Source organism: Meles meles, chromosome 15 (genome assembly GCF_922984935.1).
Source record: "Meles meles chromosome 15, mMelMel3.1 paternal haplotype, whole genome shotgun sequence".
Taxonomy (NCBI): domain Eukaryota; kingdom Metazoa; phylum Chordata; class Mammalia; order Carnivora; family Mustelidae; genus Meles; species Meles meles.
The window spans coordinates 13,844,504-13,868,039 of NC_060080.1; positions in this window are offsets into that span (position 1 = coordinate 13,844,504).

Genomic DNA, 23,536 nt, shown 5'->3' on the forward strand with positions numbered 1-23,536 from the left:
TCCTCTTGTATGCACACAGAAGATATGTAAAATCCAGCCCCCAACTCTGGTTTACAGGGTCTACTAATGCAATGCATTTTATGGCTCTGATTTTATCTTCACCCAAGTTTTAGATAAGAGACTCACATAGGAGCCTGAGTTGGTGACCATCATGAACTAAGGCAGATTTCTACCTCTCTTAATTGGAGTTCATAACTTTGTTGGAAATCAAAAGTTCTTGACAGCTTTAAGCAAAGTTCTCCAAATGGTCTTCCAGAAAGTGAAACATGCAGCCTCAAGTTTAGAGGACCTGGGTTTGAATTCTTTCTCCACTCTCCCCCTGCATCCCAGCCCCTGCCAGTATCTCACTGAAATCTTGAACAAGTGTGTTTAATCTTCCTAAACCTCAATTTCCATATTTACAACGTGGAGAAAATGATGGTATCAACATCAAATTGTAGTTGTGATAGTTGAGCTAGTATGAAGTAGTTAAGACAGTGCCTGGTATTTATAAGTGATTAATGAATATTTGCTTTACTGTTTTATTCATAATTCTGCTGTAGCTATACTAGAGAGTTCAAATAGAAATCTCTAATCCCCAATGCAATCTGGTTGTAGGAACAGAAGTTTTAAAAATACTTACTATTCCTATACATGTATAATCAACCATATGTTAGTTTTGTGATTCTTCCCATATCCTAAACTCTCTAGACCTACTGATGGAGATAAGAGCAAGGAGGGCAGGCTGGGCGGCAGTGTTAAAATAGCAGTTAGGAAGAGGAGAGCTCTGAGATTTGTGTTCTGTAAAACACAAGAAAAAGACTTTGCAGATATGAGAGAATGAAAGAGTTTTTGGTTTCTGACTGGTCCTTCTAGCCTACAGCCAAGATTGGCTTTTGCTTTTGGTCCTCTCCATGACTCTTCCATGTAAATCAGAGTCCATATATTCAATAAGTTCCTTGATTATTGGTCTTTTCCCATGATATACAGCCTAGGGTAGAATATGAGCCTCATGAGTATTTTGAATTATTTTATGTACTGAAATTTAAATATATCATTTTGCTATGAGTGCTGAGGTTGATATTAAATAATAATTTGTATTTTTTTTTCAGATTTCCTGGTTTGTTTTCCTTTATTATCTTCTGATTATTAACTTTGTTTTTGAGCACTGAAAACTACACATAACATGTAGGCAGCTGTGTTAGAGTTCTCTAGAGAAACAGCTAATAGGAGATATACAGACATATAAGAAGTCATTTATTATGGGAACTGACTCATGTGATTGTGAAGGCTGGAAAGTCACGCAGTATGCCATTAGCCAGCTGGATAACCAGAAAGACCAGTGATATGAGTCAGTCTGAATCTGAAGGCCCTGAAAACTAGGAGAGCCAATGGTGAACTCCCAATCCAAGGTCAAAGGCCTGAAAAACCTGAGGAACCACTGGTTTAAGCCTCAGGGTAAAAGGTCTGAGTATCAGGAGCTGTGACCTCAGAGGGCAGGAGGAGAAGTTTGGCATTTAATCTCAAGGTGAGAGGGAGAATTCACTCTTTATCCACCTTTTTTGTTCTGTTTGAACTCTCACTGTATTGGATGATGTTTGTGGATCTTCTTTATCCAGTCTACTGACTCAGATGCTAATCTCTTCCAGAAACATCCTTACATATACACTCCAAATCATGTTTAACCAGCTATCTGAGCATCCCTTAGCCCAGTCCAGTTGTTACATAAAATTAGCCATCACAGCAACATATCTTCTGTTTGTTTTGGATTTGTTTCTCTATGAGTTCAACCTCAGTAATAAAGCTAAGACACTGCAAAGATCTGACATTGTCGTGCACCCTTCCCAGATCACCCAAAATTGGTTTTTATGATGAAATTTTCATTGTCAGTTTTAGTTGTGGATAAAATTTTTGTTTTAAGAAAAGAGCTCCGGGGCGCCTGGGTGGCTCAGTGGGTTAAAGTCTCTGCCTTCGGCTCAGGTCATGATCTCAGGGTCCTGGGATCGAGCCCCACATCGGGCTCTCTGCTCCGCGGGGAGCCTGCTTCCTCCTCTCTCTCTCTGCCTGCCTCTCTGCCTAGTTGTGATTTCTCTCTGTCAAATAAATAAAATATTAAAAAAAAAAGAAAAGAGCTCCATAAAAGGCTTAAAAGATATTGTAGAATACCACAAACATGTCTAAATAGTCATTCTCCATCTATTTGGCAAATGTGTTTTGATTCTTGCCATGGTTACCGAGAGGAATATACTCATTCCCCTGATAGAGCGAAGAGGACATGGGAGAGTCATTTGTGGGACACGATTCCTACTTGGCCATCCTTCTGCTATTTGTTATTTTTTTTGTGAGGTTGTGACATTATACAAAATTTCTGGGACACCAGTCAACTCTTCTTTAGCCAGGAGATTTTCATAACGTAAGATGCATATTGAGGAATACAACTAGACACTAGTATACTTAGAAGACTCTGAAGAATCGTTTTCTTCACCATGTCCACCTTGATCTATTGAAATTAATATTGTGGAAAGTGGCTCTATTACCTTCATAGTTTTTCTTCTCTGAGTGAAAAGACACAAAAGTCACTAGCATGTCATAATGTCAACATTTATTAATATTTTAAAATCTTTATATGTATGTAGATAGATAGGTTCAAAGATAATGAAATTAGTGAAAATTAGAGAGTTCAAAAAAAGTTGGCATCTGTGAACTCAGTATCCTGATAGTCATAATTATAATTATATTCTTCCAAAGTTTCCTCATCCATTTGCTTGAAGTTTAATCTTTCTTCCTTCATAAAATATTATTAGAATTATACAGTATATATAACTCAATATCTTGATTTTTTTCTATATGAGATTAGAAAAAGGTATTTTCATTATATTATGTTGTCTGAGTAATCATCAATTTGATGACTCCGTATGCTCTAGAGTGGGTCTGCTACAATTAACATAAGTAGTTCCCTACTATTGAATATTTGGAGTATCTCCAGGATTTTGCTCTTATGAATAACATTTTCCTGAGTATTTTCTTTCTCAGCTAAAGTACGAAATCTTAGTACGAAATCTTTCCTCAGTGACCAGTAGATTCAAACATGTAGTTGGATGGGCCCATCAGAATCCAAGTGCTCATGTTGGAGTTATGTTCAAGAGGGCCAGGTTGGGTTGGTTGGCCTGAAAGCAGGTGGCATTTATTTTGACCTGACTTTATTTATTATCTCCTCTGGCCCCACTGTCCTGAAAGTTATTCATGAGCGGGGACCTGTATACCTTTTCCATTGCTGTCTTCCTCGTGTCCAGAACAGTTACTAGAAGGCACTGCAATAAATATTTCTTAAATAAATACACCAATCCCTTATGTAATGCATAGCAACCATAAGCAGGATAGAGAGTACTGTGTTAACAGTAGTGGTAAAGATGAAAAGAAATGGTTTTCCGTATCTCCGAGAAGACCTGTAAGATCAGAGAGTAAGAAGTGGAAGTAGAAAAAAGCTTTTTTTCTTCCCTGTCTTTTTAAGTTCTTTGTCTAGAGATCAGTGGTTCTCAAAAACAAACATGCAACAGAATTGCCTGGATGGCTCTTGAAACAATACTGCAGTAGGTGAATGGTTACACAAACATCCCTACTAAGCAATACAAAGAAACAAATGGTTGATTGGTTGATTCACACAACCTGGATGACTCTCTAGAGAATTATACTGAATGAAAAAAGCCAATCCCCCCAAATTATATCGTTTGATTCCATTATATAACATTATTGAATAATAAAACTATAGAAATGGGGACAGTAGTGGCCAGGGCTTAAGAAGTAGGTGAGGGCAAGAGGGAATTAGTTATGGTTATAAATTAGTTATGATTATAAACATGAAAGATCTTTATGATGGTAGAAGAACTCTTATTTTTGACTTGGTTATATCAGTGTTGATATCCTGGCTGTGACACTGTGCTATAGTTTTGCAAGATGCAGCCATTGGGATATACTGGGCAAAGGTGATGGGATTGTCCTGTATTGTTTCTTACAATTGACTATGTATCTATAATTATTTCAAAATTTTAAGAAGTCTACTTCATTAAAAAAATATGCACAGATTGTTGGGCCTCATTTCCAGGACTTGTGATCATTAGGTTGGGATTAGAATGCACGAATTTCTAACGAGTGCCTAGATGAAGTTGATGTTGCTGGTCTGAGAACCACACTTTGATGATCACTGTACTAGCGTAGTTAGGAATTCTTACTACTCACAGCACTGTTGTAGCTAGCCTACTGATTCCATGTTAACCAGTTCAAATAATCTTCTTCTTACCTTAAATTTTATGTTTTAATAAAAGCCACCATCAGTGAAACTGCCACTTGGATGGGCCCTTTAGACCCCAAGTTGTTCATGATGAGGCTTCACCTCTATTCAGCAGATCCATGTTTTGTTGGCTGGGCTACAAGCATTTGGCACGCAAAAGCTGTGTCCTTTTCTGTCAGCCTCAACTAGAAAGAAACTATCCAAGTCAGAGGTTCACATGCTTGGCTGCATAATAGAATGTCTTAGGAGCTTTTAAAAATTCCACTGTCCAGTCCCCCCCATGCTCTACAAACAGCCAGGTGGCATCGTCCTTGCAAAGCTGGCCTCTCAAACTAAAAAGCCTTGTTGTCTTTAACTTCTCCTTCCTTATCTCAGGCTCTTAAAAAGTTACATCTCTTTTCTCTCTGCATTGTTTCTCAGGCACTAGGCCTTCTTCTGTTCTGTTACCTTTAGGTCAAGTCCCATCTTTTCAGTGAGTTAAGCAAGAGTCTCTTTATCAACCTCCTAGTCTATAGTATGGCATCCCTCTTCTCAAATTCATCTTCGTACCCACTGGAGGTATCTTTCTAAAACACTAAAAGGATTTTTCACTCCCTTATTAAAAACCCTTTGTTGGGGGATGCCTGGGTGGCTCAGTTGGTTAAGTGACTGCCTTTGGCTAGGTCATGATCCTAGGTTCCTGCTCAGTGGGGAGCCTGCTTTCCCCTCTTCCATTCCTGCAGCTTGTGCTCTCTCTCTCTTCCCCTTCTGTCTGTCAAATAAATACATAAAATGTTTTTTTTTAAAGCCTTTATGAGGAACCATTATTTTTGAAGGAATAGATTTCAGTCAGAATAGCCTGATATGCAAGGCTTCCCATAACTTAAACCATACCCATTTCTTACCTACTTCCCTCACCTTATATCCCTCAACTTCTCCTATAAGATCCTTCTCAGTTTTCTTTTTTGAAAACTGCTTTATTGAGATATAATTAACATACTATACAACTCACCCATTTAAAGTATATAATTCATTGGCTTTTAGTGTATTCAGAAAGTTGTACAACTGTTACTATCAATTTTAGAATATTGTCATCATTTCAAAAATAAACTAACACCCTTAAGATATCATCCCCCATCGGCCCATTTCCAGCATGAGGTGATCACTAATCTGCTTTCTTCACAGCCCATTTTACAGATCTATGCACCACTCTCCAATAGAGTTCTGAATTTAGGAGAAATACTGAGCTGGATTAAAATCCTACTTCTGCTAGTCAGTATCTTTGGACCACTTAACTTCATCCAAACTTTAATTCTGTTGACCTCCAAATTGGAATAATATCTACCTTTCAGAGAGGTTGTGAAGGTTACTGATAGTATAATAAGGTGCCTAGCAATAATGGGTATTAATTATCATTTTGTTTTGGTGAATTATGAACAGAATATTGCATAGAGCATTGATATAATCCTATGACCAATGCTCTACTACCTAAGTAAGATGAGATATTGAAAATGAAAATATGTGGAACATGTGGTCTAATGATATATTTCAAATCAATACTATAATAGAAAATTTAGTATAGTGAGCCATGGACACTGTCCATATCACAGAGTAAATAGTTTGGGGAATATCAGGTTTAAGATAAGTCAACACAGGTATGCCTTGCCTGAGGTTGGAGAGAAGGATTGGGGAGAAAGGGAAAGACTCAGGTTTTCCTAATGCTTCCATCTGCCACTTGGATCAGCTTGCTGTTTTCATTTTCCACTGCTGTATGATAAATCCTCCCTCATTTAGCAGCTTTTTAAAATGTCAGTTTATTATCTCACTGTTCTGCAAAACAGAAATCAAGATCAGCTCATCTGGGTTCTCTGCTCAAGGTCTCCTAAGGCTGAAACCAAGGTGTCAGCCAGCCTGGGCTCTTATCTAGAAGCTCTGGGGAAAAATCTGCTTCCAAGCCCATTCATGTTGTTGGCAGAATCTAGTATCTTGTGATTGTGGTACTGAAGTCCAAGTTGCTGGATGTTGGTCAAGGGTTACTCTCAGCTCCTGGAGGTCATTCTCAGATTCTTGCCCCACATTCTCCATCTCATTAATGGAGAACCTGTCTTGTTTGAATTCCTCTCATGTTTTGAATCTCTCTGCCTTTCTCTTCTGTTAGCAGAAAGAGAAAACTCTGTTTTTAAAGAACTCACATGATTAGGTTATGCCTACTTGGATAATCTCCTTTTCAGTTAACTCAGAGTCAACTGATATGTACCCTTAGTTATAGCTACAAAATCCCTTTTGCCATGTACAATAACATAATCATGGGAGTAACATCCCCTTGTATTCACAGAGGAGGGAATTATTCAAGGGTGAGGGTTTTGTTGTTGAGGAGTTACCTTAAAATATTGCCTACACCGCTCATTTAACTGACATCATCCATCTCTGTGAACATGGGCTAGCTAGTGCTGCTCCTGGCACTTGATTTAAAGACATTTCCTATTTTTTGAGAATATGGGCTGGGAAAAGTAATATATGTGAAGAGTTGTTTGAGCCTGTTCCTATGTTCCTTGGATTCATATATTTGGACATTTTTAGAGGAATGGTGGACACTTCCCTATAGATTGTTGAGACTGGCATTGAACAGACTTGGAAGCACCTTGACACCTAAATAGAGAGTTTATATACTCAAGATGTTTTCTTTGGAACAGTCCTGGGAAATAAATGTAAAGATAAAGTAATGTGTTTTTCTTAGCTCCTTCCTATAGAAACAGAGGACTTGCTCATGATTGGCCTTTCAAGTATATATCTAAGTTATCAGTGTTGCTTTTGGAGTAAAAGCTCTGTTTAAAATCCAGATCTGCTAGTAACTACTTGGTTAATTTCAGATAAGTTAGTTCTTAATATCTCTAAGCCTTGTTTATCCTGTTTATTCAATGGGTGCATAACACCTAGTTTGAAGGGTTCTTAGGGAGAAATACATAGGCAATACCTATAGTATGTTTGGCTGAGAGTACCTGGTTCTGTGGCTGACTGAGTCATGCACCTTATTTTGCAGCCGTTCCCAATAGGAAGTAGAGTCTCTGCCCCACCCCTTGAATTCAGGCCCGACCATGACTTGTTCTATCTGATATAATTCTGAGAAAGTGAAATTGTGTAAGTGTTCAAGTCTTCAAAGTTTTGGAGAGACTACTTTTCTTTTTTTTCTCTCCCCTTTTGGGATGCTGCTGCTATTGGGATGGTTTGAAATCTTTAGGAATTAAAAGACATTTTATACATTTTATACTACTTACTACTTTTCAGCTACCAGGCAGAATGAAGTAACATCCAAAGTCACGAAACTGACAATGGGTAGAATCAAGATTCTCAGTCCTAGAGGCACCTGGGTGGCTCAAGTGGTTTAAGCCTCTGCCTTTGGCTCAGGTCCCGGGTCCCAGGTCTTAGGGTCCCGGGATCAAGCCCCCAATTGGGCTCTCTTTTCAGCATGGAGCCTGCTTCCCCCCACCCCCCATCTGCTTCTCTGCATACTTGTGATCTCTGTCTGTCATATACATAAGTAAAATCTTAAACAAACAAACAAACAAACAAACAAACAAAAAGATTCTCAGTCCTACCTGCCTACCTGCGACTGCTTAATTGTACTTTCCCTTGAAGGAACTTCTCTAATACCCAGGTTAACAGCAGGTCAATCTGGAATCCTATGCAGTTAATTCAATACTCTAAAGAATGAGTCTTCATATTTCTAAATATAAACCCTATTGGATGAGACTGTGTCTTTACAGGTCTGAGAGCATGATTAAGGAGCAACCTGTCTTCATATCAACCGCATTCATAGTGCATATGCAGAGTACTCTTGCTGAAAGCTGATAAGTGGAAATTCTTTGTTCAAAATATTGACTGGAGGCCAACTGCATATATACTAAGTTCTGCTCAGATGACTTTTATGTCAGATTTCCACCTATGTAGGTCATGGCTGCAATGTACAAGTTCTGGGAAGGCTGTCCAGAGAAGAGAGTATGCCATTCAGAATTCACTAGTGAAAAATAAGCTGTTTTCCAAGTTCATATTTCTTGAGCCAGTCCGTCTTGATTTCCCACATGACTCAGAGGTTACTATGAATTCAAAGGGCCAGAGAACTCTTTCTGTGGGACACTGGAATGGAATGTGTCAGATGGATTGGGAAAGAATTAAAAGAAAAGAAAAACACTAGGACTTTAGAAAATAAGTGTTAAACATTATCCTGAGGGAGTCTTAAAGGTAAAGATGCTCTATAAAACATAAGGCCTTGAAGAATAAAAATGCCACTTAGTTGTGTAGATTAGGGCTTTGGGCTTCAATATTCATCTGTAAAATGGGAATTAGATGCATATATACATCTCACAATTGTGTTGTAAAACTTGAATGAAATCATGCAAGTCAAAGCAAGGAATACAGTTCACAGTAAGTTCTTAATAACACATACTTCCAAGACAACTTCCATTTAAAAATCTGCATGTTGAACAGGGAGAAAAGGTCAACTGGAAGATGGCCAAAGGGACTGAAAAGCAGGAAGGCAAAGTAGAAGTTGGTGACCACTTTCTTATAAAGGTGAGAGAGCTTGGTACCCATGTGAAATCGGGGTCTTACTTTCCTAAAGAAAATCATGAGGAGTTTTTTCCACTTTTCGTTTGACTTAGCCAGAATGGGCCTTGCTCACCTTTTTTTCTCCATCCTGCCTTCAACACTCACTTTCCTAAGTAAAGTTAACAAATGATCCCATTTCTCCCATTAGTAACAGCCATTAGCAGGAATGTTCGACACTCACCAGCATTAAGCAAACCCTAATTAGCCAATACTGCCTGCCACCCCCTTACAATGCACACCTTTCTTTCCCCGTGCCTGCCATGGCTCTCAGAAAGGAAACATTTGTAGAACTCCCCTCCTTAGCCCACTCTCCCTCACATCATTAATCAGCTTGCTACGCCTCATCCAAGGGGAAAAAAGAAATGATCCAGTTTCCTGCTGCATGCCGGTCAGATGAACCAAGTGCTAAATAGGACTTCAGTATGTGCCCTCCTCAGGTTCATGGCACACTAGTGGTGCACCTGGAACTGCTGTGTGGGGAGGAGCACGTGTCCTGGATTTCACAGCAGCTGTCTGAGCTGTCTGGTTCTGTGCGATGTCCTGATGCTTCTGTTTTCCAGAGTCAACTTTTGAGTAAAACAAAACAGGGAAATGCCTCCTGGCCTGAGGCCTTCAGTACTTTATCAGCTGAGAGAAGTTGTGGGGATTAAGGGGCTTTCTCTGTTAGATTATTTGAGGAAAGAAAGAGGGAAAGGAAGGGGAAGGAAAGGAGAGGAGAGGAGAGGAAAGGAAAAGAGAGGAAAGGAAGGAAGAAGAAAGAAAGAAAGAAAGAAAGAAAGAAAGAAAGAAAGAAAGAAAGAAAGAAAGAAAGAAAAGAAAAGAAAGAAGAAAGGAAGGAAGGAAGGAAAACAAAAGATGAGACACCTACCCATACACATGTTCATCAAACTGCCCCTGCATTTTCTTCAAGTTATTTCCTGTGTAGAGGTGATATAGTCCTTGGAGTAGTGTTGTTGGGGTTGGGAGCTGACCACCAAGAAAGAATTCTTGAGATCTCTTTGGTGCAAAAAGGTGGTTTTATTAAAGCATGGATACAAGACCCATGGGCAGAAAAAGCTGCTGCCCCAGGAACAACTGATTATATACTTTGGGGTTGGGGGAAGTAAAAGTAAGGGAAGTTCCAAAAGGATTTTCACAGGCTAAAGAAGACTCCCAGGATACTGGAGACCTTGCTATTCTCAAACCAAGGTTATTTTAGCCTCTAGCCTCTAGCTAGGTGTTAAAATTAAGACGGTTGGGAGCTTTCTGGAGGAACGTTGTACTCTGCCGGCCTCAAGTATTTGTCAGTGGGCTACAGGTTATACGGACATTTAATGTTATCTCCATTTCCTTCTGCCTTTGCTTCCTGCATCAGAGGTGGCTGTTCTAGGTGCTTCCCTTCCAACCACTAGGAGCTCCCAACAAGCACTCTTACCTCTTTGAGACAGGCAACACATTGCTGAGAAAAGAAGCAGCTTTGACATCTGCAGGCTTGGCTTTGAACATTAGTGTTGTCACTGCCCAGGGGCCTCTGCTGGTTGCTTCACCTCACAGCCTGTTTCCTCATTTGTGAAACAGGAATGATAATAATACTGACCTCCTAAGAGATAGGAAACAAGGAACTGTGAAGGCTGAAGCCCAGTGCCTGGCACCGAGCAGGCAGTCAGTAACCATCCTCTTCCAAGGGCCCCTGCCTCCTGATTCACCTGCATAAACAAATTTCAGGGTCTCTGGGAGGATTTTATCTGGACCCCATGAAGAGGGCCTTGCCCTGAACTTCAGGGCCTCATGAACAGGAGACTAGAAGGCTTGTCTCTTTGTTTTCCTTTGGCTTGTTTTAGACTTGGGGTCTGTGCAGTTTCCTGGTGAGAAAATATGTGCGTTTGCTATTTAAGGAGGAAGCAGCTTGTTTCTAGTGGTGCTCCCCCTTGATATTACTGCAAAATATAGGTCAGTGATGAATGTCCATCTGTGCTGCACAGATTGGAATAGAGTGCCAAGTCCAGTCCAGGTTGCTTTTGGTATTTTTGGTAATGCATATGGACAAAATTGGTGTTCGTGACATTTTTCAGTTTTTTGGAGTTTGGCTTTGAGATTGATAGCCTCTCCTTTTTTTTCCAGTTGGTCCCCTCTCCTGGCCACTTCCTCCTCCCCATTAAAACAAAAAAAGCTTGCTTCTACTCCTGTGTTCTTATTCCGGCGGACGGCACCACCATCCTTCTGGTAGGTCAGGTAAAAATACATCCTGAACTTATCCTAGACACCTACCTCTTCCTCCCTGTCACATTTGGCCAGGTCACCTCTTGGCATCTTTTAACTTGACTTCCTTAATATCCAAAACCAGCCATGCCCCATGTTCACTGTCATTTCTGGTCCCTTCCACATAATCCTACACAGACTCTACTCTATGCATACCAATTTATAATTATTTTTCTTTTATTTATGGAATAATGTCACTGAAGCAATATCGTGTCCTTCTCAGTGCATCTCATTAGGAGGATCACAATGTCAGTTTGTCCTAATGTTGGTGATTTTTGAATATTTGGTTGAATTTGTGTCTTTCAGGTTTCTCCATAGTAAAATTGCTGATTGCTCCTTTGTGTGTAATGTATAATTGTGAGGAGATACATTAAGAGATTGTCCAAATATCCCATCATCATCAACTTTCACCTCTCGTTTTAGCTTCACTGATGATTGTCTAGCTCCATTCCTTCTTTACTTACTAGATGGCATCCTACTCTAATAAAATATATTCTCTTCCCATAAATTTACTCATTTTTGTATGTACAGATTCAGATTTTTATTTTATTTGATAAAATGGATAATGAATGGCTGTAATTCATTGTTATCATATTTTTTTTAATTTGTTTATTTACAGCATAACAGTGTTCATTGTTTTGGCATCACACCCAGTGCTCCATGCAGTACGTGCCCTCCCTATTACCCACCACCTGGTTCCTCAACCTCCCACCCCCCCCCCCCGCCCCTTTAAAACCCTCTGGTTGTTTTTCAGAGTCCATAGTCTCTCATGGTTCATCTCCCCTTCCAGTTTCCCTCAACTCCCTCTCCTCTCCATCTCCCCATGTCCTCCATGTTATTTGTTATGCTCCACAAATAAGTGAGACCATATGATACTTGACTCTCTCTGCTTGACTTATTTCGCTCAGCATAATCTCTTCCAGTCCCGTCCATGTTGCTACAAAAGTTGGGTATTCATCCTTTCTGATGGAGGCATAATACTCCATAGTGTATATGGACCACATCTTCCTTATCCATTCATCTGTTGAAGGGCATCTTGGTTCTTTCCACAGTTTGGCGACCGTAGCCATTGCTGCAATAAACATTGGGGTACAGATGGCCCTTCTTTTCACTACATCTGTATCTTTGGGGTAAATACCCAGCAGTGCAATTGCAGGGTCATATGGAAGCTCTATTCTTAATTTCTTCAGGAATCTCCACACTGTCCTCCAAAGTGGCTGCACTAACTTGCATTCCCACCAACAGTGTAAGAGGGTTCCCCTTTCTCCACATCCTCTCCAACACACGTTGTTTCCTGTCTTGCTAATTTTGGCCATTCTAACTGGTGTCAGGTGGTATCTCAATGTGGTTTTAATTTGAATCTCCCTGATGGCTAGTGATGATGAACATTTTTTCATGTGTCTGATAGCCATTTGTATGTCTTCGTTGGAGAAGTGTCTGTTCATGCCTTCTGGCCATTTTTTGATATGATTATCTGTTTTGTGTGTGTTGAGTTTGAGAAGTTCTTTATAGATCCTGGATATCAACCTTTTGTCTGTACTGTCATTTGCAAATATCTTCTCCCATTCCGTGGGTTGCCTTTTTGTTTTGTTGACTGTTTCCTTTGCTGTGCAGAAGCTTTTGATCTTGAAGAAGTCCCAAAAGTTCATTTTTGCTTTTGTTTCCTTGGCCTTTGGAGACATATCTTGAAAGAAGTTGCTGTGGCTGATATCGAAGAGGTTACTGCCTATGTTCTCCTCTAGGATTCTGATAGATTCCTGTCTCACATTGAGGTCTTTTATCCATTTCGAGTTTATCTTTGTGTACGGTGTAAGAGAATGGTCGAGTTTCATTCTTCTACATATCACTGTTTTATGAAGCCAACATTACCTTCATCCCCAAACCAGGCAAAGACCCTACCAAAAAGGAGAATTTCAGACCAATATCACTGATGAATATGGATGCAAAGATTCTCAACAAGATCCTAGCAAACAGGATCCAGCAGCACATTCAAAAGATTATCCACCATGACCAGGTGGGATTCATCCCTGGGTTGCAAGGTTGGTTCAACATTCGCAAATCAATCAATGTGATAGAACAAATCAATAAGAGAAGAGAGAAGAACCACATGGTCCTCTCAATTGATGCAGAAAAAGCATTTGACAAAATCCAGCATCCGTTCCTGATGAAAACGCTTCAAAGTATAGGGATAGAGGGAACATTCCTGAACTTCATAAAATCTATCTATGAAAGACCCACAGCAAATATCATCCTCAATGGGAAAAAGCTTGCAGCCTTCCCGTTGAGATCAGGAACACGACAAGGATGCCCACTCTCGCCACTCTTATTCAACATAGTATTAGAAGTTCTAGCAATGGCAATCAGACAACAAAGAGGAATAAAATGTATCCAGATTGACAAGGAAGAAGTCAAACTCTCTCTCTTCGCAGATGACATGATTCTTTATATGGAAAACCCCAAAGACTCCACCCCCAAACTACTAGAACTCATACAGCAATTCAGTAACGTGGCAGGATACAAAGTCAATGTACAGAAATCAGTGGCTTTCTTATACACTAACAATGAAAATACAGAAAGGGAAATTAGAGAATCGATTCCATTTACTATAGCACCAAGAACCATAAGATACCTGGGAATAAACCTAACCAAACAGGTAAAGGACCTGTACTCGAGAAACTGCAGAACACTCATGAAAGAAATTGAAGAAGACACAAAAAGATGGAAGACTGTTCCATGCTCTTGGATTGGAAGAATAAACATTGTTAAAATGTCTATACTGCCTAGAGCAATCTATACTTTTAATGCCATTCCGATCAAAATTCCACCGATATTTTTCAAAGAGCTGGAGCAAATAATCCTAAAATTTGTATGGAATCAGAAGAGACCCCGAATTGCTAAGGAAATGTTGAAAAACAAAAACAAAACTGGTGGCATCACGTTACCCGATTTCAAGCTTTACTACAAAGCTGTGATCACCAAGACAGCGTGGTACTGGCATAAAAACAGACACATAGACCAGTGGAACAGAGTGGAGAGCCCATATATGGACCCTCAACTCTATGGTGAAATAATCTTCGACAAAACAGGAAAAAATATTCAATGGAAAAAAGACAGTCTCTTCAATAAATTGTTATCATATTTTTAAGGTGGTCATATTGTCCCAAATTTAGCTAGTTGGAACCCTTCCAAGTGGCTTCCTATATACCCTTGAAATGTCCCCATGATTCTTTAGCACTTTCTTATTTTGAGAAAAACAGAACTTTCTAGACTTACCTTGTACTTTTTTTCTTCCATCCCTGGAATCAGTTATTTCTCTAGAGTTCTATTTCCTTTTAGTGGACAACAGTATATAGAAACCAATATGTAGGCATTAAGTGGCTTGTTGTTTCTAGTATTCTAGGCCCTTCCAATGGATGGGCTATGTGATATACTCACACACACACACACACACACACACACACACACACACACAGGCACATGCACACACCTAAGTTTATTTGCACATCTATTTGTCTACCTACCTAAGATATTAAAAACTATGAGCTGATACGGATATCTCCAATCACACTCCAGCTCTACAGGGTTCATTCTGATCTTCCCTTCATGTTTGTAACTTCCTCCTTTTGGCTCCACCCAGCATATTCATTCCTCCTTGTTGATACATAAAATAGTTTTAGAATTGCTAACTCTTAACATTGGGCAAATATAGTTTTGTTAAATAAATTAAGAGCCTTTTTCCTTGTCTCCCTGCCTCTACTGTTCTTGCCCCAATTTCTTACCTCCACATAGCTTTCAGACCATAATTTTAAGCATTTGACATGACACGACTATTACTTTACTACTCAGAGATAATGAAAGATAAAATACAAAGGATCTAAAAAGAACTCAGGTCATTTTTATTGAAAATAAATTTGAAAATAGTCAAAACTTACTGTGTTTATATAAGTATTAGGTTAGAGTTCTGCTCATTTTGCCAGTCAGTTAGCAAGTGTATCATTGAAGAGACTTGTTCTATAGGATAAGTTATTCATTATTAAATCTGAATAATATTCTAATGTGAGAAAATTTGCTAGTCTTATGACTTTGAGTATACAAGGATATTATAACATTTGAAGTATTTGTATGCATGAACATTTTTACAGTGATCAGAAAACCACAAGCTTGATATGTTTTAATGTACAAATAAATATTATAATAATCTTTCTATATGCATAGGTATCCATGAAATAACTGCTGCTAAAATCCCATCACTTATATTCAATTTTTTATAATAATTTTTTACTCTGTTTTAAAAGCCTCAAGGGGCACCTGGGTGGCTCAGTGGGTTAAAGCCTCTGCCTTCGGCTCATGTCACGATCCCAGGGTCCTGGCTGGTTTCGAGCCCCGCATCAGACTCTCTGCTAAGCAGGGAGCCTGCTTCCTCCTCTCTCTGCCTGCCTCTCTGCCTACTTGTGATCTCTGCTGTCAAATAAATAAGTAAAATCTTTTTTTTTTTTTAAAGATTTTATTTATTTATTTGACAGAGAGAGATCAGAAGTAGGCAGAGAGGCAAGCAGAGAGAGAGAGAGGAGGAAGCAGGCTCCCCGCCAAGCAGAGAGCCCGATGTGGGACTCGATCCCAGGACCCTGGGATCATGACCTGAGCCGAAGGCAGAGGCTTAAACCACTGAGCCACCCAGGCGCCCCATAAATAAGTAAAATCTTTAAAAAAAAATAGCCTCAAGGTAGGGGGAGTATTTAACCCAGAACTATATTCCTCTTTTACTAATGGAAACAAGAGAATTTTGAAACTACCAAGCTTGTGGCAACTCTAACCAGATGCTCCTTGGTGCTCCTATAACATTATGTTCATCCCTCTGTTATCAAACATATTACATGACACTTTAATTATCATTTATATGTTGTCTCTCCTACAACACTTTGATTATATTTTGTATTCTGATGCATGATACCACCCTGCTTCATCATGGTCCTCAATCAGTGTTTCCAAAGGAATGCAGGATAGATGACTAACTTCTGAAATGGGTGGCTTTCCTTTCTTTTAGGGTCTGCTTAACTCATTCATTGCTGGGCCTGATCTCACAATGTGAACTCATTTTACTTCCATTCTACAACAAAGCACTCTGTGAAAATTAGCTTTGTAATAAGCATTGACCAGGCACTGGAGATCCAAAAGACCTGAGGTTAATAATATACTTCCCTCTGTCTCTCCATATCTCTCTCTGTGTCTCTCAGTCTCTGTCTCTCTCTTCAAGGAATGGCCTCTTTCCCAAGTGCAGAGGTCAGAGCATGCCCGCACATGAGTATGGCCCCATCCTGTTTTGGCTCATTATTGTGCACGTCTTCCAAAGCTCACTGTCATGTCATGCAGTGCCCACGGATAAATAGTAGGCAGAGAATGGATGAGAATTATTATGAAGAGGGAGAAACTGTCCAGATGTTAGTAGCTCATAATGTTTTAATTTAGAGCAGCGCTTTTCCCCAATGCCATCACCAAGGGTTTGTCTTTGGTTTATTTGTGTTATCACAACAGTGACGATGGAGTTAAATGAAGCCTTTGAAAAGAGGATTTTTGCTTGTTTCATTTATATTCTACTGTTCTTTCATTAAACATTTCTAAATATCCGTGGGGCCCAATTCTTACAAAAATAAATCAGATAAGCCTAAGGTTCTTGCCAAGTCAAATATCTACAGTTTCTCGCAATTATGTAATTTCCAACTCTGTGGCAGTAACTATTGCTGATAAGTCAATCGTCATAAAGAGAAATGTTCCAGACCAATCTTTATTAGTATGTCCTTCACTGATATATGCAAAGTCTTTTTTTTTTTTAAAAAGCAGAGTTGTAATTTTTTTGGTCCCTAGTGAATAGCTTCTCATCATAACAATTCATATCTGGATAATGTCATAGTAAAATGTAAAAATGGTAAATTAAAACCCGTGAAATTAGGTTCTGCTGTTATTAATAAAAACTGCTCTGGTTTTCACCATTTTGTTATGATGGCACTGTCTTATAATGCAGCTTTGTGGTAATGTATTTCTGGCATCTCAAGTTGATTTGGCCCAGACAAAAGCAATATTTAGAAGGTTACTTTGTGGAACTTCTCTGGGAGAAGGAACCTGAGAATCATGTGCTAATTTAAACACCTCTTTACTGTTGAGGTTAAACACATTATTGATCAGGAAAGTCTTTTACAGAGAGGAGGACTGTGTTATTCTGTACGAGTGGCATAAAATAAACAAATCAAAAATACCAGCATGCTATTTTTTTTCCCAGAGAAGCAAATCTTCTTGGTGCAGATATACATTATTTAAAACACTTAGATTAAAATAAAAGCGTTATTTCCAAGTCACCATTTCTGCCCTTGCTTTGAGGTGAATTCATACAGCCTGGCTCTCTTCTGTAGCTAGAGCTCAAATGTTTTGAACTTGCAGTTATTGGGGTCATTACAGTTTATAGAATATTTTGGCTTACATGATCCCATTCATTTCCTACAATGGGTCTAAGAGGTAGTCAGGGTTTCGTTTCTGTGTTGTATGTGAGAAAGCTGACACATACACTAAGCAAAGTCCCTTCCAATCCTTCTGGCAAGTAGAAGCCAGGGACTCAACCAGTCTTTCTCTCTTTTGACCACTTCCCACCCCAACACTGTACTGAAGGAGGGAGGTGGTCTTTTCACAATGTACATCAATCGAGTTTTATTTTCCTGATAATAGATATATAGTAGATTATCCCCCTTTCGTTTCTGTGAAGAGAAAGCAGCCTGATAGAGTCATCTTACTTTAGATGCTGTCCATTCAGATTACTGAATAATAACCAAAATGAATTAAAGATTCTTTGACACCTCACACTCACATGGATTCAGGGAGGAAGGGTGGGTACCCATATCAATGGACACCTGGTCATTTAGGTTCTCTAAGAGGAGGACTGATTTGCAAACCGTTATCAGAAGTGTTCTGTTGAGAACACTGTAGTGTCTTATTTCAATGTCTTCAATGTCAGTGTCCTTTCAATGTCTTAAGGATTTTCAAAGCCAGCTGGTTATTGTCCTTTATGGAATAATGCCTCTTTTTTTTTTTTTTTTTTTTTTTGCCAGTATCAGTGAAAAAAGATTGGAAAGATGAGAATAGAACTTATTCTTAATGGCAAGGAATGATTTCCTTCAGCATTCTGCTTCTTTGGGTATGTTATAGGGCTGGCTGAATGGAAGCTGCCAGCCACAGGACATTAGAAGACAATCACTCTAGATAGGTAAGAAAATTTCAACTGAGAAGCCAGATTGGGTGAAGAGAACTGGAAACAGGGTTTTCATAAGGTCTTAAGGCAAATGACATATAACTAAAATGTATAGTATCACAGAGGAAAGAGCTAATAGAATATATGCTATGCACACATGATGATAATGTTGGCTTTGAAGTGAAATGTGAAATTCACACACATAAACACAAGTAGTTTTAAAAGCAAATGATATTTAAGTTACAAGAATTAAAATACCAAAAGCATGATTTTTATTTCTTGCTTTGCATCCAATCAGCATTGGGCTAGTAGTATAGATTTCAAACTGCTGGGCGTTGGTGCTTATCCTCAGTTTGTGTGTGCTGAACCATTGTAGGTGAACAGGACAGTTGCAGAGTGAATAACTGTATAATTTCAGGGTGATAAATGTATACTTTACTAGCTTTAGTCTTAGGGCCATTTTTGTGATTGAACAACAGGAGTTAACCATGCTGCTATTTACTTGTCCACTTGTCACTGTCTACACTAGGCTATAAAACCTCCTTGCTGGGATGGGGCAGATGTCAGAGAATTGAGGAGAGGGCAGATTACCCAGGGAAGAACCTGCAGCTGCCCTTCTGAGTCCCTGTTGGCATGGTGGGTCATCTGGTTAAAAGCTCAGACAGTGAGACATGTCCTCTTTGGAGACCCTTTGCTGGGTTCCTTCCTACTCCTGCTGATGGGGTTCAGTTCAGTTCAGTTCAGTGTTGCTGCTGATCTTCCTCTAAAATAACTTTCTTGGAAGTAATGCACCAAAAAATGTGCAGAAATGTTTTGGGTTCTGGGGTCAGCACTTAATAAAGGATCCAGAGAGCTACCTGGCTACCAAAGTCTTCTTGGAGATTGAGTTCTTATCTATATGTGAGATAGAGAGGGTGTGAATAACTGCATTTTTTGCTCCATATCTGTATTTATTGTTCATACAATGGAATAAGAGCCACAGGATAATAATATACGGGTTGTCCAAGTGCCCTTCCTGTCCTTGTTCAGCCTCCATTTTACTCTGATCACAATATTTGATAACTATTTCTGGAGTAAGAAGGAAGCCAGACAACATCTTCCTTGTTTCTTCCAGTGGTGACAGATATTGCCCTCACCATCCCTGGTTTCTCTGATGTCTGTGCTTTGCAGAGGAACCACTACTGATACAGGCCACCCTCCTGCAGCTGTTGCATGGAGCAGCAGAGCAGTGGGGTGGCTCTCAGATAGGGGAAGGATTGCTGGCTCCTACATATTCCATCTAGTGTTTAGTTGGGAGATGAGCAGGTTGGATTCCCTGCTGCTCCTGTTTTATCTGAGACTTGCAACAGGAATGGGGATGGGGAGAGGTTTGCAAAGGCAATTATAGTGCAGTATACACAGCAAGTTTTACAAGCAGGAAATCCGTTCAGGTGTCCTTCCTAGGAGTGTTTTCCTCTGAATTAGAAAGCTCTAGTTTTCATTTGATGAGTGCTTCCTGGTTAATTCAATTGTTCTAACCCTTGCTAGAACTAGTGTAATGGATATTTAGGAGAGAGAACGTGGCTTTCTGAAATGACTTCATGGACAACATTGCCAGATTGAGCAAATAAAAATTCAGGGTGGCCAATTAAATTGTTATTCTAGATAAATAATGAATAATTTCTTGGTATAAGTATGTTCCAAATATTCCATGGACTCTCAAATATTGCAAAGGACATACCTATAATAAAAAAAATATTTATTTGAAATTCAAATTTGATTAAACAGACTTTATTTTATCTGGCAACCCTAATCATGTATAATTAAATGTTGAGGGAAAAATAAAACAAGATGAAATCAGAGAGGGAGACAAACCATGAGAGACTCCTAATCATAAGAAACAAACTGAGAGTTCCTAGAGGGGAAATGGGTAGGGTAAGTGGGTGATGGACATTAAGGAGCGCATGTGTTGTAATAAGCACTGGGTTTTATTTAAGACTGATGAATACTGAACTCTACCCCTGAAACTAATAATATACTGTATGTTAATTAATTGAATTTAAGTTAAATAAATAAATGAATAAATAAATGTTGACGGGCGCATGGGTGGTTCAGTCAGCTAAGGGTCTGACTCTTAATTTCAGCTCAGGTCATGATCTCGGGGTTGTGGGATTGAGCCCTGCATTGGGCTGCACGTAGCCCAAAGTCTGCTGGAGGTTCTCTCTCTACCTCTCCCTCTGCCCTTCCTATTTTGCTTTCTCTAAATAAATTAAATTAAAATTTAATTTAAAATAAATAAAATTAAATTAAAATGTAATGAAATAAAATGTAATGTAATGAAATAAAATAAAATAAAATAAAATAATCTTTTAAAAATGTTAATATTGCTTTTGCTTGCAAACAGTAATCTATTTAATCATTGATTAGTTTTGCTAGAATCAATAGGTATATGAGATATTTATCCTCACCTTTTTAGGTAGATTACAACAGTAGGATAAAATATATGTTTTCTACTTTATATTGCAGAAATATGGGGATATTCATACAGATATGGATGGTTGTTGTCTTTATGGCAATGTGCAGTTTTGTTGGGTTTTTTTTGTTTGTTGTTGATTTTTATTTTTTTCCTTTTTTTGATATTTGTTGTCTAGCAATGTGCTACCCAGGTTTAGGTTTCTTTTTGTATAACTCATGATTGAAGAGTGATACTTAAATATGAAATTCCTTTTTATTATATGAAATTTGTATACATAGTTAACATTGTAGATTGGATACATGGGGCAAATTGAAGAAATAATCTTGTTCTGATTATATTATTAGTATTTGCTCTTTATAGAACATTTGAAAATATGTAATCATATAAGGAAAATACACCCATAGTGTTTCTTATCCATTTTATATTTTTTGTGGAAACACTTTTGAAAAACGTTGAGATTATGTTGCAGTACAATTTTGTTGCCTTTTTAAAAAATTCACCATTACAACATGAATGTCTTTCATTTTACTAAAAACATGTACAAACATTTTAATAGACACATGCTATTCTTTTCTCTTATTGTTTTGACTTTTATCCTGCTCTAATGTTAAAATGAGGATACTGGTATGTAACTCTTTGTATCACTGATTATATTCTTTTGATATATTTTTGAAAGTTCAGTTACTTGACCTAAATATTAAAACATTTTTTTAGACATGAGATATTTGTTGCCTGTACCATAGGATAGAAGCCTCCACTCCCTCTGCTCATTGTTCTGGCCAGAGGGACCCACCTGGGCTTTTTTGGCCCTCCTGTCTCCACTCACCACTTCTCATAGAGAAAGAGTTTAGAAGCAGGCAGTTTGGTTCAGCTCCTCCTAGATTCAATTTCTTTGAGAAATTGAACAAGGACAGTATCTCTGGGTCTTCTCTTTGCTTTGTGGTCAGATTACCCGGTCAGCTTGGTTGGCTGGGCATGCCTATTGTTGTCCACTGTGCTTATGGGTAAATTGAAGTTTGGAGGAAATATTAGATAGTTCACCATGCCTTTCCATCTCATTCGGCTCCTCCTATCTAGTTATTTTAAGTAATACATCTGATGTTTGGTTTTCATCTCTCTGACAGCCGTGTCTGACTTCCAGCTAGTCCCAAAACTTAAATTGAAGGGTGAGATGTAATTATTTTAAGTTAAAACTCCAAATGTAAGCTCATTGTCCAGGAATAATGGAGCCATATTTAGAGGGACTGGCCTTTAGAGTACAAAATAACATGAGGAGAATGAGATTGTACCCCGGTAGCCTTGATGTAAGTCAATACAGCTTCCTTTGCATGGGTCCTATGGTTTGGGGCCTCAAGCCTGGCAGTTGTCATGGTGAGCGTATTGTGCATCTGGGATTATTCCCTGGTATAGGCCAGGGCAGTTCTGGTAAACATGAGTTATATGGTCCTCTGTGTGTCACTTTGGTCTGATTTTACAAAGGTTTGTTTTGGGTGAGTTGGGAATTCAGTTGCTGGGAAAGGGAGTCTCTTAGTTCTTGTTTAAAAAATGATTTTAGAGAGGGGCACCTGGGTGGCTCAGTGGGTTAAGCCTCTGCCTTAGGCTCAGGTCATGATCTCAGGGTCCTGGGATCAAGTCCCGCATTGGGCTCTCTGCTCGGCAGGGAACCTGCTTCCTCCTCTCTCTCTGCCTGCCTCTCTGCCTACTTGTGATCTCTGTCTGTCAAATAAATAAATAAAATCTTAAAAATAAGAAATATTAAAAAAATAATTTTAGAGCCAATGTATAGGTTTTTTAAACTATTTTCCAGTGAAAGCTTTTTTTTCCCCCTTTTTGTCTTTACAGTGGAAATTTTTAGCCTGAATATCAGGCGCAGACTGAATACTTCAAAGGCAGATAAGTTCCATGAAGACTAGACAGCACCAGTGCATAGGTTCTGTCCACTCTGCCTTATTACTGTTCTTGACTTCCAGAAATAAAACACATTTTGCCTGAGTGTTTCATTTCCCAATCCTCTCCTCCCTCTCCTTAGTAGATGGTGTACCTAACACCCCAACCCTGGAGCTCCATCTACCCTGGATTTGTGGACATTTCAGTGTCCAGACTATGAGAAAGGATTTCACCTTTTCATCTTCTTCTGCAGGGAAGATCTAAATTTTTGAGGGGGAGGCTGAAGCTTGAGAGAAAGAATACAAAATTGTGAATACAAAATTAAGTATCAAAGTAAATATTTATTGAGAACATGAAATGCAATCACAACACATTACTGGAGACCTGGATATCCAGATTTCTTTTCTTGAAATTTATTTGCCAGTTTCTTGGAAATGCTTATCTAGAAATGCTTTTGATAGTGGTCATGCATTTTCTCTCCTGCTAAATAGTCTATAGCTCCCAGGACTCATAGTGGCAGACCTTGACAATCCAACTTTCATCAGTCTGTCTTTGCCTTCTTTAGGACTTGTCCTTCCAGGCTCTGTTAGTTAGCTGAGAGAGCATTTACCTCTTCCAAAGGGATGCTAGCACACCTCAGGGAGATAATTTTCCCCACTCAGAATTTTGAAATTCCTCATGAATAGAAAACTTAGTCTAACACAGAATAAAATCCATTTCAGTGGATGCTATAGGCTGAATCATGCCCCCTTCTCCATTCATACATTGAGGTCCTTACCTCTAGCAGCCCAGAATCTGAGGGAGGCTGTATTTGGGGATAGGGCCTTTAGAAACGTAATTAATATAAAATGAAATCATGTGGTGGGCCCCA